At 38.3% G+C, this 16,095-nt stretch overlaps 1 pseudogene; it reads right to left on the bottom strand.

The window, feature by feature from the left end:
- The window catches only part of LOC107554737 (uncharacterized), a 5,754-nt pseudogene extending 2,049 nt beyond the window's left edge, over positions 1-3,705 (bottom strand).
- Between the last annotated feature and the right edge of the window lie 12,390 nt (positions 3,706-16,095).

Genomic DNA, 16,095 nt, shown 5'->3' on the forward strand with positions numbered 1-16,095 from the left:
GGGTATTCCAGGTTGAGGGCATACATCAACCCCATCAACAGAATGCATGCTGTGGTTTTGTTTCCACATCCAGTAAGGACTTTGTTGCCCTCAACAACACCCCACACATCTGATGGGTCCTCCTCGGCTGTGGTATTGTGAATCACTAAAATCTTCATAATTTGGTGTGTGTGGCCCTCAAGTTCGTGCTTCTGTTGAAAAGAAAATCAAAAAGCATATACATTTTTTACATTAGTTTAAGCATATTAAAAACATGTTGTTCAATTATTTCCAAGACAAAGCAGGGTTTCTGTATTAATCAGCACTTCAATCTAAGCAGGTAACAAATCGAAAGCAAAACCTGAACTTTTGACCCCAGTATCCCATAATAAAACAATTATCAATCTAACCCCTTGCTTTAGACGGAAACATCTTGGAATAGATTGTCATGCTATAACAGGTCAGTCCATTCAGGAAATAAATGTCACCATAGAACAAAGGAATAACAAGTTGCCACTACCTGATTATATGGGTGAACCATTTAGATTTTCATAATTAAATGTCCCCCATCTGTATCTTCCATGAACTTCGTGCATGGCCAACCCAATATCAATATCAAACATTAACTTGCCAATGTTCCAGATAAAATGCTAAATACTTAATATTAAACAATTATACAAGTAAAAACTAAAAAAGAAATAAATGTCAATATCCCATTCAATATATTTTTCCACAACTACTGCACTTTGAAACCTGTTTCTACTTCTGTATTCTACTGTGACGCACCATTATGAATGCCCGTGCACATTTTACTTTCGCACAAGTTAGCGCCAATTCAGGGGAGGCAATTGCTTGAATGGTGGGTTAGGATTAGTTACTAACCCTAACTAAGGTACTCAATGAGGCAACGGACAACTGTATCCCTTTTTTTCTCAATACTCTGGAAATAAAAATAGATTAATTTTAGTGACAAATATGGTGGCCCTTTGAGCTCAGTGTGCTGCAACTTAAGAAAACATGCATATAGACAAAGACAAGTCAAGATAGTGTTAACCTTTGTTTTAGAGGAAAGGAACAGGGTATTGCAGAAAGCAAGGTTATCTTACCATCAAACATACCCTGAACTCTCTTGGTTGATTAACCCAAACCTTGCTTACTCAAGGTATGCTGGTTCCAAAAAGACGTCCAAATGGATGGGCAGTATTTGAAATACAAAATACAATTTTGTATTTAAATACATTTAATCTTAGTATTTTTGTAGTTTCAAAATACATAAAATACTTTTTGCCAATCAACCTCTTTTTAGTCTGCTGATTTCCTGTATCAACAAGAATACAAAAATACTAAATAGAAAAATAGATTAAATGTATTTAAATACAAAATACATTTGACTTTTTCCAACGGTATTTAAATACAAAATACAAAATAGTATTTCAAATACTGCCCATCCCTGCAGGAAATCAGCAGTCTAATAAGGAGGTTGATACCTTATGTATTTTGAAAAATCAAAAATACTCGGATTAAATGTTTGTTTTTTTTTGCACTAAGTAGGTTATGTAAATCCCCATTAATCAAAAGAAGAATGGCACTCTTTTTCTTGGCGTCTGTTTCCATGGTGAATCATTGATTCATCGCTCTGTTGAGAATGTCTTGTGTGTTAACAGGGAACATACTCTGGTTTGGCTGAATCAGCATACCTCGAGTAAGCAAGGTTTGGGTTAATCAACCGAGAGTTCAGGGTATATGTGAAGGTAAGTTAACCATGCTTTCTGGAATACCCCCCAGGACTGGAGTGAAGATGCCTGCATTATGTTATCCTGTAATGTTACAGGGACAGATGACCACTTTTGGCAGATCTACGTTTGCAAATCTCACTACTCAAGGTAAGTATAGGTATCAAAATAGCATTCTTTTATTAACAAAAATAAAGCAACAAATCAGTATATAAAATAGAAAGTGTATACAAAATAAATAAATGAAAGTCAATTAGTTGTTTACAACGGTGTCACCGGTAACAATAAACACCACAATAAAAAGCTTTTTACCTGTTGGTGTCACTCTGTGAATTATTACAAATCCAAGCAGACAATCAAATCCCAAACATCATGTGTTGTTGTCAAACTGATGATGTTTTCTGAATTTACATCACATTTGAGTATTTGCAGCATGATATTAAATGCTGCACGTGTGTCGTCAAATTGATGAAGATGCTTTCTTAATATGCTTGTTTTGTCCATTTACAAGTTTTTTTTTTTTTAGTTCTGTGTGTTGTGCTTTCAGGGCCACCATATAGACATGACTTGTTTCTGAAAATAAAATTGCGAAAAAAGTAAAACAAAAAGATACCTCATTTACAGTGTTCAGGAGAGGCTGCATCCTGGTACCAAAAGCTCCTCCTTTGGCACGCATCAGCTGCAGAAGACGTGGTGTGTACCTATCAAGATTCAGCATAAATGTCTCTTCCAAGGAAATTGTTGTTATATGTCGGAACTCCTCTTTGATCTAGTAAAGGAGTGAAGTGACAACATAAAAATACAACAATTTTATAGTCACTAATTATAAAGGTCTAAAGATATTAGGTAAAAATTAGGTATTAAATTATTAATTATGTATTAAAGGTATTAGATAAACAAAAGTTCTTGATAGAAAACAATTAGCCTGAATATAAACAAACATTCTTACTTGAGCCTGGCTGAATAATCCCGGCCATCTCTCTCTGAAGACACTAACAGCTGGGCTGATGGTCACAACCTCCTGTCTTCGAATTGAAAAGGTTTATGACATTTTTTCTTCAATTACCTTTGCGTTGTTGTTCTTCTTCATTTCATTGACTAACTCAAGCCTCTCCTTTTCCAATGTGTCCTGGGTTTCTCCAACAGGATGTGGAGGGAGATAATTTACTTCGGCTTTCTTTGGTCTTTTCACATTTTTGGCTGGTGCTGCATTGGTCTGTAGCTTCCTCTTCAATGTGTTTACTTCCAATTCTGGATATGTATATTTTTGTGATTTCAGCTTGGCACGGAAATTGTGCATCTTGTACTTGAGACGTTGCTGCCAGCCATACATCCCTGCAAAGGACCCAAGCTCCTTTAGGCATGGAAACTTCTCAACAAGGGCTTCAGCCGCTGAGGATATTTGCATACTTGAAGGATAGGCTGTGTAAGAGAATATAGCTTTGGCAAGGTCTTGCATTATTGCAGATTTGACACTTGCATCATGGAAGTGTGTTCCAGAGGCATGATATGACTTGTTTGCCTCTGCAAGGATAAGTTCAATGTCACGGGAAAACTTCGGCACTTGAAACGACACTGGCCATGTAGCAGAGCAACATGACTCAGGGAGAAGAACAGTGTCTTGTGAGCTTGACGGTTCACCATCATCTGCAAGAGAGGTGTACACTACACCATCATCAACAGTGTGGGTGTCGAAGGTGCTTGGTGTAGAGGACAGTCTTGATTCATATAGTGGAAGCAAGTCAAGGGTAATCAAATGCTCTTTTCTAACTAATTTCACGGTGGCCTTGTCTTCCAGGTTGGCAGTTGAAGTGACAGTAAAAAATTGTTTCCCAAAGCTTTTGTCTTCATAGAGTAGTCCAAATTCCCCTTGTAATTCGAATGTTTGAACAATTTTAGAAATAAGATCTTCTACTTTATTTGGAATTCCCGAGGGAAGCATCAATTTTCTGATATTGTTTTCTTCAATGATGACTCGCAACTGGACTGACATTTTCTTTTGGCAGTATGTGTTCAGCTGTAGGAAGAAAGAAAAAGAAGAGATAAATTTACTTGGCACACCCACACATGATTGATAATGCACGAATAATTAAACTGAAGTGTAAAACCTACCCCAATATGCAAATGAAGTGTTTCAGGGACACCATTCAACCATCTTGTATATTGTATGCAGCCAAGGGGTATGCATCTTTCAATTCCGAATACTGAAGGACTTTAATCTCTCCCGTGGGCTCTATTTTGAAGCTCCTTGGGTGCTCATGGTACCACCCACTTAGCAACTTCAGAACAAAGACAGGATTTTCATGCACAACGATTATTTGGATTATTTCTCCAAAGTCAGGCAAGCCTCCTGTCGATCCGAAAGGCAACAACATTCCAACACAATAGTCAGTGCCTAAAATGGTGACTTTGTTTATCATGTTAACAACCTCTGCCCTGGGAAACTTCTTTGCAAATGATTCCTTAATGGTGTCTTTTAGAATGTCCACTGCCACTTGAGTCATTCTGGACACAGAGTTTTGGCTTTGGAATGTTAGCATCATGGATGTGATATGCAATCATTGATTGGTGTTTTCTTGCCATTGTCATGAGAATGTTTCTGAATGACCCAGTCTGCCTCACAATTCTTTTGAAGAATCTGTGTTTTGCTTCGAATCGCATGGTCCAGAAAAACACAAGTGGTCCAAAAGCAGTCGTTAGCAATGGATAATGTTCAAGGAAATGATGTTTTGGTTTCAATGTCTCTTCTGGGAACACATCCAAATACCTATAACGGTGTTCACTGATCTTGCTTTCCATGTATCCTAATGTCTCATTGTTGTGGACAGGAGCCAAGACAAGCTCAACAACATCTTTCAAGGTCATCAAAACCTGCCATGCTGTGTCATCTTCTGGTACTTTGTCACCTATTATCAAAGGTAGCATCTGTAACAAGCACCAGTTTTCATGCACATTGCCTCCTATACTCTTACGTGATGCAAAATTCGGGGGGATAGCTTGTGGACAGTTGGCTTTGTCATTCCATTTGTAAGGAAATCAACGAATTGAAGAGTTAAGCTCCTGAAGAGAAAATAATTTTTCTTTATAATCACACTGAGACACAGTGCCAGTTCCAGAGATACAATCCCTTCAAGTAAATCATGCAAAGGATCAGGTGGATAACCTGATGTGGCATGAAAGTAACTCAATCTGTCAGAGATGGGACACAGTCTTTTTACTCCGCAATGATGAGCTTCTGAAGTGTCAGACAATGCTGCTTCGACATGCAAGGTATGGCTGGACTTAGAGGAAACCTGTAAACTTTGTTGTCCGTAGAGGAAACATTCCTGCTCTTACTTCATGTTCCTGGATCTGTGAACGCAAAATCGACAATAGTGTGAGGAAGAAAAGCTCTCAACAAACCCACCAATGGAGTGAGCTGCAAGATTATCTGCAACTACAGCAAATACAGTGCCCTTCACCACTTTGCCAAGATTTGGCACAAAAATACCATTATCTTCCAAGCATTTCAAATCTTTAAGCAGTGGCCCCAACACTTCTGGGTATCCGTATTGGGTGACATCATCTGCCTTACAAAGAACGGCTAGATAAATGGAACTTAGATTAGATCGCAAGGTAGCAGGGATGTCTGCAAACACCCAGTACACACTCGTGACTTTATGCTTCTTGCGGGATGTCCCCAAAGGGTTGCATACTTCAAAGTCATCTATGTAAAGACTGAGTGGGAGTGTAAGTTCATCTCCAGATAAAAAGCAGTTTTCTCTGTGGAAAGATCCATCATACAATGATCTGCATTCAGAAGAAACATTAGATGGCATTCTTTTCTGTAATATTGTGTCCTGAATGTGTCGATTGCTCACAAGTTGAGACAATAATGGGAGAATTGGAACATACTGGAAGGTTATTTTCTTGCTACTATCAAGTATGTACTCAACTGGCTCAGTCAGTGAGAGATGCTCCTTTATAAATTGTTCTCTCCTATAGTTTGTGCCTAAAGCCCCATCTACCCCTAAAGCACCACAGAATGGGTTTAGCTGGCAAAGGTCTTCCACCAGTTCCGAAATCACAGAATTACTGCCATGCCTCTTCAAAGTGCTCAGTATAATGTTTGTAATAACTGGGCCAGATGCAGATGATGTAAGGAAATTAAGTTCCTCTACTAGTTAATTTATGCATGAATTGGACACATTGAAAATGCTTTCCAATTTAAGGAGGAGCAACCCCAGTCCCTTGATAATAGTTTTGCTCAAGTCTTCATCCTCCTTAAGGACAGAGTCACAGTAGTTTTCACTTTCAGATTCACTTTCTTCTTGAATTTGGCTTTGGTATTCTTGAAAAGCAAAGGTCTTAAAATCTTCAACTGAATGGGGATTATGTTTCCTGCTTTTATGACTGTGGAATGTTGTGTAAATGTTTGTCTTGAAATCACAATCTTTGAAAACACAAGGCACTGATTCATGCTTTTTAAAGGTGGACACTCAGGTGCTCAAAATATTGCCTTTCTGAGTGGAAACCGCATGAATTACACACCATGCATGTGAAGGAAAGAAGCTGGCCTGGCTTAGTTGTCTGTGGATGAAGCCTGGACAAATGTGTCCGTAATGCACCCCATGTCCTAAAGGTGCAAGGGCAATCAGAATGGAGACAGGGTATGGACTGATTTCGACTAAAATGTCCATGTTGTAATCTGGTGTTTTAATAGGTCTAATCTTCTTGATGTTTTGAAATTGCATATTTTGCACAGCCAATTCATTTCCCAGAAGGTAAGACTTTGATAAGATTCCTTAGTTTTGGGCCTTGACTCATTGTTTAGTACAGGTACCTGAATTAGGTGAAAACTGCTACAATTCTTCTTTCGTGCTCTTCAAATGCTTTCATTAAGATTTTTCTGTGGAAGGAAAAAGAAATTTTGAAAATCCGATTTTTTTTTTATTATTAGATTATTAGGCTATATAAGATTATATTTCAAAAGTGCTACCACCATAAATTAATTGCATTTTGGCTTAAATCACAGTAAGCTACCTCTTGATAAAAAAAAAAACACTGCTATTACAAGATGCATAAATACAATTCAAAAGATTAGAGCAGCAGTTAAAACTAGTTGAAATATGATGGAACATGATTTTCCCCCCACTTTAATGCACTCTCCACAGAGAGTTATGAATCCCAAATGCATGAATATTAGAAACACTTTTTTTTTAAATTAAAGATTATTTTTTTGCCGTTTTTGCCTTTTATTGATAGGATAGTAGTGAGACAGGAAGCGAAGTGGGAGAGAGAGGGGATGGGATCGGGAAATGTCCGCGAGCCGGGACTCGAACACGGGACGCCCGAAGCGCAATAGCGCTACATGTCAACACACTGCCCACGAGGCTATCGGTGATGACAGAAACACCTTTTAATATAATGTATTCCAATATATTAGGGTTTGGGTAGGTGTACATGTTAATAAAGCCTCACACCTTATTAATATCATGCAGGAAGCAAAGTCTGATAGGTAGCACTTTTCGCTATCGAATTATGCTACCATCTGTTTTAATGGGAGGTAGCAAAATCTGACAGGGTAGCACAAATCGTCAGAACACCAGTTCTGTCCATCAGATGTGCGTGAAAGCTGCATGTTACTATAACAAACACTGCGCATTTTCTTTCAGAATCATCATTGGCAGGTAGAAAGACAAAATTAGGTTACATAAATTTTTTTACCTAAAAATGAAGATAAGGTAAAGGTCTGAATAATTAAATTTTAGACACATTCAGTAATTTCACTGTTGTGCGTCTCAGATCAACACAGCGGTATTTCATTAATGAATCCACGTTTTTAAATTAATCGAGTGAATAAATGATTCAGTGAACCATTCATAAAGGCAGTCAACTTGCTTCGTTTCTGAATGAATCAGCAATTTGAACGAATCGATTGAATGAATGATTGAATGACTCACTTAAGACAGGGATTTGCCACCACCTACTGGCGCGTTTAGTTTTATATTTAGAGTATCGTTTCTTTTTAAAAATAATTTCATATTTCACTATTTATTTGTATTTTTTATGTTAAATTAAAATATTTCTTTCTAAAGCTATATTTCAGCTACTTTTTTGTAATGTGTATTGTGTTTTTGTTTTCTAAATTAACACAATGATAACTATTATCTTTAATAATAACTTTACTTTTAATCGACACATGATGTACATGTTAATTAATTAATCTAATTAATTTGAAACTAGTTTGATCAATTAATCGGCACATTATGTAATTAGATAAAAATAATAATAATAATCACTTGACAGCCCTATTTCAAACATAATACCAATAATAAAAAAACAATATCAATAAATGTTTTTGCTTAAATTATGTTAATAATAATAATTTCCTGAACATATTGTTCTTTGTGTTGTTTTAAGTTTGATAATCCATTGCACATTAAAATGGTAGCCTAATAAAACTAGTTTTCCTTTCTCTTTGGAGTGTTACAAGCTCTTGGTGCATAAAGAAGATCTGTAAAGTTGTGAAGACTAAAGTCTCAAATCCAAAGAGATATTCTTTATAAAAGTTAAGAGTCAGCCACGCCTACCTAAAACGCCTCGTTCTAACACGCCCCCACATATCTACGTCACTATGTGAAGGCGTGGTTTCAGGAACAGCAGTCGTGTTGATGCAGCCATGTCAGGGAGACGCTGTGTTTCAGTGCGAAAGCAAAAGCTAAATGCCTTGTTTTGCTCTTTTACAACTCTACAACATTCCTCATTCCAGCAAAGAACCACTTTCTTCCTACCTTTTGTTGTTATTTTTGGAATACTCAAAATTGCTGCATTTAAAATATGCTCTGTAATTTGCTTTGTGCATTCCTTTATATCTCCTTCTAACGTAACCAGGTTTACTGATTCCTCACAACATGTTCTAAAATTTTCCCAGTCAGCTCTCTCGAAACACCATCTGTTAATTGTACTTCCTTCTTGAATGCATACGTTTTGTATTAACTATAGTAAGAATTGGAAAGTGGTCACTTCCTAAGGTAGTATTGCTCTTAATATACCAATCACATGCATTTACCAAGTTTTCTGATATCAGCGTGAGATCCAAACATGATGTATTACCCCATTCACATCCATTCTTGTACCTTGTCCATTGTTAATGCATACCAATGATCTTTCTTCCATCATTTCTTCTATCATGTTCCCGTTATTGTCTGTGTGATTGCTACCCCATAAGCTGTTATGTACATCGAAATCTCCACACCATATTTCTTTCCTGTATACAGTCCCAGCTACTTTATTTAACTGATTAATGTCTAATTTTTTTGCAAGGATTATAAAAATTAATCAACTTAATATTTCCCTCTTTTCTTGAACTATAGATCTCAACTATTACACATTCTATATCTTCTGGACAAGGAACCTCTGTAAGCCAACCCATCCTTTAGAAAGGTAATACACCCTCCACCATTATGAATGTTAGGTCAATCATGCCCTATATAATTAAACCCTGGAATCACAAAATCTAGTTGCGCTCGTAACCAAGTTTCTTGTACACATACTACATCAGGTACAACATCTAATTCATGAATGTACTTTTTAAATTCTTGACCGTTAGCTATAAGGCTTCTGGCATTCCACTGTAGTATATGTAGTACCATAATTAGCATCCTAATCCTCAGTTTGTGTATTTTCTCCATTTTCAGTTTCTGTCAACAATGCATGTATCTGATCTGCTTTAATGTTTCTCATGTCAAGGAATTTTCCTGCTGCCTCTCCAATAGCCTTCATTCTGCCACTTTTCTTTTTTAGCTGCGTTGCAACATTGATAGTGTGACAAAAGAATCCCACAAAGTTCACTTTCTTCACTACTAAAGTATCCTCATCAACTTTACATTTGTGCTCACATCCATTCTGCATATGACCTGGAATCTGGATTTGTGTTTGATTAACTGATGTTATGTTTCTTTGGACCATTCCACTGGAGTTTTTGTCAATTGATTCTGTTTCTCTTACTTTCTTTAATGCTTCTGCATATAATACTTTATTCAAAAACCTAACCTTCTGGACTTCTCTGGCTTCTCGCTGTACTTCACATTCTCCAAACGCTGTGCCCTCCTCCACAGTTACAGCACCTAACCTTTGCATCCTTTTCACAATTACCATACTCATGTTGACCCCCGCATCTAGCACACCTTAGCTTTCCTTTGCACTGCTGTGCCTTATGCCCCATTCTTTGGCATTTGTAACATCTGAGAGGTTTAGGGATGTACTCTCTCACGCTGTAATTCATGTATCCCATTCATGTATCATCAAATTGCATTACCACAGATAACATTTCTTTTAATAATCCGTCTCGATTAGTTTTTAACCGTGTAGCCTCAACTACTTTGCCTCCCTGGATCTCATTTTTAACATCTTCCATTGACATACTCAATGGAACTCCTGAGATGACCCCTCTCACTTTTGTCATTGCTCCCGGGATGTGAGCCTTCATCCTTTCTCCTTGAAGTGAGGACATACTGAGGACCTTGTCTTGTTGTTGTTTTCTGCTTGCATGTATCAGTATTCTTTTATTGTTCATAAATCTTGTTAATTTAATTTTACCAATCTCCTTCTCAATCGCCCTGGTAAGTTCGATTGGGTGATAATGCCCACCATCCTTGTTAAACTCAATTATAACTTTCCAGTCATTTTCTTGTACTTTCTATATATTCTCAGCTTTCTGCTTCTCATTCTGATTAGCTCTCTGTTCAGAGAGATTAGCTCTCTGTACGTTGCTAGCATTTCTCTCACTAGACTCGCTATGTTCCGACCAACTTGTTCCTCCATTTCTTTCTCTCAAAGCTCGTTTCTTTCTTGTAAATTTGGCCATCATCCAATCCATTTCATCCCCATCTGAACTATTTGACATGATGTTACATTCACAGTACAGTTTATGCAGATCCGTCAAAAAATAAAGTTTTTATCAGTAGCTTACTAGCGTGATGTTCGTTCCTCCCGTTGCCCTCCGGGAGTGGTCTATTTTTACATATGTATATTTGAACAGGAATTAAACTGGTTTTAGGGAAGAGGGCGCCCCGGATAATATTCTTTCTTGGTAAAACGCCTTTTAAATGTGTGAAGCTTGAAACAATGATCTCCACCTATTGAACACGTAATGCCCGGTTCAGACTACACGATTTTAGCCCAATTTTGCCACGATTTGCTTGACGTAGGGTGTCGTGGGGATTCGTAAACGACAATGGGCGTCGGGACACAAGATTCCATCGTTTCAGCTTGTGTAGTGTGTCATAGTGGACGACAACCGATTCCGTGTCTGCGATGCTTCACGACATCATGACAGAAAGACTAGCATGTTTAATTTTTTTTCTGTCATTCACGACGAGTTCTGTCACATTGGTGACGTTGACCAATAGCAGCACAGAAGCTCTTTCATACACAGGTTTCAAACATGGCGAAACGAAAGAGAGATGATGGTGCTGCTAGGTGGAATTATGAGATGGAGGAAAGGTTTGTGGAGCTGTGGAAACAGTACTCCTGCCTGTATGATGTGTCATCGAGGAACTACCATGACAGAACAAAGAAAGAAAAATGGAAGCGCTTCAGCAATGTTTACACTCTTGTTTTCGGAAGTCAGTTGCTAGTTCCGCCTTCTCGATGACATCACGCTTGTCGTTAAAGACGGCATGTGATGAATGTTCGGGAAGCAACGTGTAGTCTGACATGTTTCTTGTCCACGACACGACAAGATTTTAGGAGTCAAAATCGTGAAATCTGACACAGTGACTATCGTGACCGACAAAAATATTGTGTAGTCTGAACCCAGCATAAGGGAGTGTGGCAAAAATGCAATACTGTCTGATAGACTTTCGTATTTTGTGACTATGACGGATTTAATTTTTTTTAGATACAACATAATCTTGTTTTTTAATTTTAATTTTTTTAACTCGTTATTAAAAAATTATGTATGTAAATTAATAATTTTTTTCCTACAGTTAACACTATGGGTTTCTTGATAAGAACTATTGCTGTGCATTTTTTGTGTTTTTAAAATTGTCAATTTTTTAACACCAGGTAAGAAGATGCCCATACAATGATAAAGAGTGAATTTGACGAGTTCGGGGCAGCAATTCCCTTGACATCAATTTATTCACCAAGATGCTTGTTCCAGTTCTGAGTGTGGCAAAACTGAGTGCTGGGTAATAGTTAGTTTCAGTCAACCCTTGGCAGAGCATCGGATGTTGGTGCACCTCTTTGGTGCTGTCTCTTCACCTAGTTGTGCGAATTATGCACTGAAGAAAACAGCAGAGGACAATGAGGGCAGAGTCGATAAGGAAGTTCTTAATACCATTCGAAGAAATTTCTATGTTGATGACTGCCTTACTTCCTTACCCGATGAGGATGCAGCCATTTCCCTAATTCAAGATTGAAGCGCTGTCTGCGCCACCGGTGGATTCAGACTAGCAAAATGGACTAGTAACAGTCGTTCTGTTCTAGCTTCTATTCCAGATGAGGAGAAAGCCAAAGAAGTTAAGGAGTTGGATCTTGACAGAGAGGAACTTCCTCTGGAAAGAGCTCTCGGAATTCAGTGGAGCACTGAAACAGACTCCTTCTATTTTAATGTTAACTTAAAGGAGCAACAGCCCACCAGGAGGACTATTCTTTCCATCGTGAACTCTATCTATGATCTGATTGGGTTTCTTGCCCCATTGATTCTCCCTGCAAAGAGAATACAACAGGAACTCTGCCGAGTCAATTGTGGCTTGGATGATAAGATTCCAGATGGGCTAATGAAATACTGGGAGAAATGGCTTGAGGGCTTGGACAAACTAAACAACCTAAGCATTCACAGATGTTTCAAACCATCAAATTATGGTAAAATACAAGCAGCCCAGCTACATCAATTTAGTGATGCTAGCGAGGCAGAGTATGGTATAGCTAGCTATTTGCGACTTACTAACATCAGTGGTGCTGTTTATGTTGCTTTTGTATTGGGCAAGGCCAGAGTTGCCCCATTAAAGCCTGTAACTATCCCTAGGCTCGAGTTGATGGCTGCCGTCCTTGCTTCTCAGGTTGACAGGATGCTCAAAAGAGAGATTGAAATCTCATTTTTGGAATCCGTTTTCTGGACCGATAGTACATCTATCTTGAAATACATCTTTAATGACACAACACGATTCAAAACATATGTTTCAAATAGAGTCAGAAAAATACGCGATTTGTCTGAGAAATCTCAGTGGCGTTATGTCAACGGCTTTTTGAATCCTGCAGATGCCGCATCACGTGGCCTTTCGATTGATTCATTCCTTGGTTCAGACGGATGGCGGAATGGTCCAGAATTTCTTTCACTATCTGAATCAAACTGGCCTTGCTTTCCAGAGGAACAAATTAACAGATCTGGAGATGATTCAGAAATAAAGAAGGAAGCCATAGCTTTTACTACAGTTCTGGCAAGCGGCCTCGATCCTCTCAACAAGTTCATTGAGCATTTCTCTTCATGGAATAGCCTTAAAAGGGCTACTGCGTGGATTCTGAAGTTTAAAAGGATGCTCTGGTTATTGAGCCAAAAGAAAAGGGATACACACTCACTGCATCTACAAAGCATAGATCCTCACTATTCGGACAGGTTCAATGACAAGAAAACTGAAGTAAAAGCTCACTTTGGAGATAAAGAGCTTTCAGTTAATGACCTTATTCATGCTGAGAAGGCGTTAGTATGTTTTGTCCAGCAGCAATCATTTCAATCTGAAATTATGTCTCTGATGAAAGGACATACTATCTAAAAAGGCAGCAGCATTTACAAACTTGACCCTTTTCTGGAGGATGGGATTCTAAGAGTTGGTGGAAGGCTGCATAAAATGTCAATGCCTGAAGATTTGAAGCATCAAGCCATCTTGCCAAAGAGCAGTCATCTGTCCACATTAATTTTAAACCATATTCATCAGGCAACAGGTCATTGTGGAAAAAATCAGATACTCTCAATTCTGCTGCTCGAAAGTAAGTCAGGAACTGCCAGTGATGGAGCAAAAAATGGCAGATTTACCTCTAAGTCGTCTAACATGTGATTCGCCTCCATTTACATGCGTAGGTACTGATTATTTTGGTCCAGTTGAGGTGAAAAGGGGCCAGAACTTGGTAAAAAGATACGGAGTGTTGTTTACATGCTTGGTGAGTAGAGCCATCTACATATACAAGGGGCTGGAATCTAGGTGATTTTTACATTAATGTTGTTGTATGTCTTTTCTATAGTCTATGTTGATTGAATGTTTGTATGTATTATTTTCTGTACTCCCTTTGTGGTGGATGAGATTAATTGCATCCATTTTAGCATTTCCTGGGGTAACCATCTTAAACAGGATGTGATGTGGCAATGGGGAGGGAAGGGAGACAGTTTTTTTGACCTGCATATCAACAATCTTTCATGTCACAGTTTTTGTTTTATTTTCAAGTATTTATGCCTTTGTTACAATAAATACCTATCTTGATCAAACAGGCTTTGGAGCAGCGTCAATTTTACTTTCCTACACGGAAGTGGCTATATATCAAAAGGAAGCCGCTACACCTAGAAAACTGCTTTATTAAATGTAAACGATCAATTCAAGCTTCAGGAAATAACAATAATCTGCCAGAAACGGTCAGACTTAAGGTTTATTACGATACATGGCAATCTGAAAATGGGAACAGTATTTAAAATACTTTATATCAAGTTAAGACGTTCCTATCACAGCCACAGATGCAAACAAACGTGGATTACCGGGAGCTCTGATGTTATTGCTACTGTCTCTTAGGAGTTATAAAAACCTGAGGTGGACGGAGTTTAAAGCTAAACTCTTAGCCCTGCTATTTAAGTGCTGATCAAATCGGCGCAGAAGTCATGCAGCGTTATCCAGCCTTATTAGCAAGATTTGCTAGAAGACGATAGAACAATACTCACCATAAAGTTATCGATGTAACTTGATTAAATTAATTTACAGTAATCCGGGGAAGTTCTTGTAAACTGAAAAATCATCTTCTCCTCTTGTCATTTTGAAAGCTCTACGTAAGGAACAATGGCTTTCGGCACAGCACCGGATTTAAGTAAGCCCCCTGAGGAAAAATGCGGAAGTGACCGTGCATAGAGTCCATTGTGCACAAGAGCAAAGCTAAACTGTCCAAATCGAAAATAATATTGATTTATTTTCTGCTCGATTCATGAATCGATACATTAAAATTACAAGGATATCAAAACATTCAGTAAAAACATGTTGTTCATTTACAAATCGATTACACATATTAAGATCAATCGCTTACATTGATAATTTCTTGTGGCGTCTCGAGGAAATATCGGTGTTTAACTGTCAACACTGCCCCCTAGTGGTCGGGAGCATTTCCGTTGTGTTGTGGCTTAATGTCGTTGAGTTGTAAGCTTATTGTCGTTGTGAGCTTAATGTCGTTGTGTTGTGAGCTTAAAGGGGTCATATGATGCGATTTCAAGTTTTCCTTTCTCTTTGGAGTGTTACAAGCTGATTGTGCATAGATAAGATCCCTGAAGTTGCAAAGACTAAAGTCTCAAAACCAAAGAGATATTCTTTATCAAAGTTAAGACTCTGCCACGCCCCCCTAAAACGGCTCGTTCTAACACGCCCCCACATATCTACATCACTATGTGGAAATATTAGCATAATGCTTTACATTTATTTTGAAAGATGAAGCTCGCAATTATGGTAAGGGGCGTGAGCTTATGTTTGCTTTTTTAATTGCGTTGTGTTGTGCACTACTGGGCCACCGTAGCATGGGGATCAAGCAGAGACACGAGCAACGGAAGAGGAGGAAAATAGAGAACAGAAAGAAACAGTCAAACCAGCTGCTAAGAGACAAAGAGCAGAATGCCAGTTCTATGAGAACTAAGCAGTGCAGAACTAACCCGTCTTTTGCAGGAAAATAGGGAGCTTAGGTCTGAGTTAAACAAGTTGAAGATGGATGAAGAGTTTTTCAGAGAAGGTACAATATTATACAGGACTTCCATGTTTTGCCATTTTGTTGTCAATGTTTACTACTGTTAAGCCCTTCCTGCCAGTTGCAAAGAAGCTGTCACAATTTCAAATGGTTTTACTGACACTCATTCGTCTAAGGCTTGATCTTCCAATCCAGCATCTTTCACACATTTTTAATGTGTCATGTAGAACTCTTTCTGCTACCTTTGCCGACACCATAGATAGGCATGCCTTACTCCCTTGTTGTACTGGCCTGAGAGACACTGTTTACAAGCCACAATGCCACATCAATTTTTGGAAGCTTTTGGAAAGCGTGTTGTGATTATTGTTGACTGTTTTGAAATGCGTACAGAGAGGCCGTCAAATTTAATGGCGCGCACACAATCCTTTTCCCACAACAAAGGTTCACACACAATGAAATACTTGATAGGAAT

This window comes from Sinocyclocheilus grahami, unplaced genomic scaffold (genome assembly GCF_001515645.1).
Source record: "Sinocyclocheilus grahami isolate Dianchi unplaced genomic scaffold, SAMN03320097.WGS_v1.1 scaffold512.1, whole genome shotgun sequence".
Taxonomy (NCBI): Eukaryota; Metazoa; Chordata; class Actinopteri; order Cypriniformes; family Cyprinidae; genus Sinocyclocheilus; species Sinocyclocheilus grahami.